A 3,843-nucleotide genomic window follows, 5' to 3' on the forward strand; every position below is an offset into this window, starting at 1 on the left:
GGATGCTGTCTTTATTTTCCTCTTTGAGGCTCAGCCTCTTAAAATATGAAACTCATAAATGCTCTCAAGGGAACCCTTGGGATGAGAGTGGATTCCTGTTTCATATTTTTAAACTCATTCCAGAGACATGACTAAACCTGGGGAGATATATCAACTAAGGAGCTATCATCTCATTGGCTGACTCTAGGCCTGGGGATTCCCCAGAGTGACAACTGCCAAGCGAGGGCCTGTGCTAGCAGCAATTCATCTGATGTGTCTGTTCCGTTATCTCCCTCAGCCCAGGTTTCAATGCAGAGGCTGAGCTATGGTCCCTGGACTCTAGTGTTTGCTGGAAATATTGGGTGATGGTTGAGATGTCTGTGTTCCCGACCCTGGGTAATTCAGGAGTCTAAGAAAGGATGATGTATGAAACCATGGGAATCAGAAGAGAGACTTACTACTTCCCTTGTCTCACTGTCCTGTAACCGAGACACTTAGAGCAAGAGTTCAGAGTGCACCTGTATACTCTGTGTGGAAGTCACATCCTCAGTGTGAGGGGCTGCATCACATCCAGCATACCTACTAGGGCTGTCATAACAAGTACCACAGACTAGGTGACTTAAACAATAGAAATTTATTGCCTCATAGATATGGAGGCTGGAAGTCCGAAATCGAGGTGTTGGCTGGATTGGTTCCTTCTGAGGGCTGTGAGGGACGGATCTGCTCCAGGCCTCTCGCCTTGGCTTGCAGAAGGCCATCTTCTCCCTGTGTCTCTTCACATCACCTTCCCTCCGTGCATGTCTCTGTATCCAAATTTCCTCTTTTATAAGAACACCAGACATACTGGGTTAAGGCTCATCCTAATGACCTCATTTTAATTTGGTTTCTTCGGTAAAGACCCTATCTACAAATAAAATCACATTCTGAGGTGCTGAGGGTTATGGCTTCAACATATTAATTTGAAGGGGACACAATTCAACCCATAACCCTCAGTGATCACAGAAGAGTTTTCACTGCCATAAAGAATGTCTTATATTTATTGAGTCCTAGGGAAAATGGGAGGGAGCAATGGAGTCCTGCCTCTTAACTAGTGAGTCTATAAAATTATAATCATATTTTGCTCTTTCAGTAGGATGGAAATGAGAGAAAGTTGAAATAGGGGATGGGACTCAGAGAGGAAAGTCCTAGAAGTACCGTATCTTGACCTTAAAAGTCTGGAGACAATTTATATTTCTTTCCCTCTTAGGAATTATATGTAATACTAAGACCATACAACCCAGCTCCTTGGATAGTGGCAAAGGACAAGAAGTGAACATGCCCTGCTCCCACTCCACTTTTGAAGCATATGAGTACAACACCCGGTATTGACAGTTTTATCACAGGGTCCACAGTATTTGATTAGAGGTTTGAAGAACAATGTGACCAATATAATGGCTTCTCTGCCCATAGCTGTGGACAGAAAATGCACTATCTTGATCCTGCCCCAGGTCATCCTGGAAGAGACCAGTGTGCATTATTTATTGCATCATGAGAGATGCACAGTGGGGCAGACTGGGCATACCCGTCCCTTTGATTTGAATAGCAATAACTTCCATTCAATGAGGACATTACACGAAAAGTTTAAGCTTAATGGAATAAGTTAGAAAAAAATAAGAATTAAAAAAAATAAGGAAAAGATGTGTGAAATCAAGAACTGGATCAAAAAACTAAAAGCAGGGAAAAGGAGGAGCCTAGAAATGTGTCCTTTCTCCAGTCTAACAGTCTCATCCTTGCTGAAGGTCAAATCTGAAGTTTATAAATTAAACATTATTCCTCTGAGAAATGTCTGGGTTCTCCCAATTTTTTCAACTACAGCACATGCATTTGAGATGTAAATGAATCTTGAAAGCTTGCTAGAAAGGAACAATTATATTAATATTTCTTATTTCAATTTTTTCCTTCGTTTGTTATATAGTCGTTAAGTTCTCTTTTTATGATTAAACAAGTTATATGTTAATATTTAATTGTTTAATGTATTGAAATATTACTGTTAAAGTTTTAGTTAGTACATTTCGACTGTTTTGATTCATTTATATATATGTCCATAATAAGCATATTGTTTAAATCACACTTAATATAAAGTATTGTGATTTGATTAAGTCAGAAATCTTTGCAAGACAGAAAATTTAAGTCTTTTTAATCTTTTTCACAACTATATAGTTTATCTTAATATAGATCTACCATAATGTATTGAATGCTCGTATTGAAGAATATTTTCTTTTTAAACTTTTTTCCTGCTGCATACAATGTATGATTTTATAAATATTTTAATAAGTGTATTTCTTAAGAAAAAATTTCCAGCCAAGTGGAATTTTTGGCATATGATAACATGTAAATATCACCTGTAAATCTCTTATTGGTTTACGCTTCAGTTATTAGATAGTAGAGTAGCAATTTTTCGACATTATCACACACACTGAATATTAATATTATGATCCCATATTCTTTGCAAAGTGTGAGTTAAGGGAAACTAGTCGTTAGGGGCTGACATGGCAAAAGGAGGGAGCAGTTATGGGAATCTGGAGAAAGCAGCTGCAACTGCAGAGTAATAATTTAGATTTCTTCTTTTCTGATATAGTTATTTACGTTACACATTTACCTTTATGCATTGATTTAGCTACATTCTACAAATTTAATATGTATTTTTTTTAATTGTGTTTATTTAGGAGGAGAGATAAGCATTTCTCTGGTAATGCTGGACTTGATCCCAAGTGGCAGTGTTTCCATTTCTGTCTCCCACTCTGCAAATCAGTGTCGTTTGTGTGCGACTTGTCTCTGATTGGCTGGGCCAACTCTATTTTTCCTATAGAAACATTTGAGCATATGAGATAGCAAAGCAGATCCTTTATCTCGTGACCCTTGTCAATACTGCAGACAAAAGAACAGTTCTCAGTGAAAGTGACAGAAAGAATGGACAAATTCCTGAGTCTACTCATCTTTTGGCTGTAGCTAGACTGTGAGTTAGAGGGATCTGCAAATGGGCAAAGAACAAGCAGATGCCAGGGCATTTCTCTCCAGGGAAGAGAGAGAAAGATAGGGAATTGTACCAGAGGGGTTTTCTGGGAGTTCCTGTGGAGATTAAAAAAGTAAACTTAAAAGTAATTTCCAAAGAATAATTAGCTACTAACCAGTCCCTCTCTCTCTCTATTTTCTTTCTGAACAGGCATGAGCAGTAAACAGGAGATGAATCAGATTCCTGAAGTTCTGACTGTCCGAGAAGAAGACAGCTTGTTTCTCAACTGCAGTTGAGAAACATAGTGTCGTTTATTCCCTTCAGTGGTTTAGACAGGATCCTGGGAAAGGGCTCACATCTCTGTTAATTCAGTTAAACCAGAGAGAACAAACAAGTGGAAGAATTAAAGCTTTCTTGTATAAAACATCAAGACATAGTGCTTTATACATTGCAACTTCTCAGCTCGGTGACTCAGCCACCTATCTGTGTGCTGTGAGGCACAGCACACAACAGGCAGCTGTCACCAACATTCAAACTCTGTGGCTGAGTGTCAGGGCAGAGCTGATCGATCATACCGACTACACCAATTGTCAGGCCCGAGCTGATTGGGTCGCCTACTCCAAGTGTCAGCAGTACTGCTGATTGAGAAGGGAAGGTTCGATGGTGAGAGGCCCAGTTGGAAGAACGCGCAAGAGGCCGACATGAAAATGAAACAGCTGGCACCAACTTTATTGTGCAGAGTGCACTTCTTTTGGGAAGTGCCGTCTCTTGCAGGGGGTACACGGTATTGTGCTCAATTCTGCTCCCCTTTTCTGTGCTCCCCTTCTGCTCTCCAGGGGATCACATGGCTCCTCACATGGCAGTGTACAGTA

Source organism: Pteropus vampyrus, unplaced genomic scaffold (genome assembly GCF_000151845.1).
Source record: "Pteropus vampyrus isolate Shadow unplaced genomic scaffold, Pvam_2.0 Scaffold703, whole genome shotgun sequence".
Lineage (NCBI taxonomy): Eukaryota > Metazoa > Chordata > Mammalia > Chiroptera > Pteropodidae > Pteropus > Pteropus vampyrus.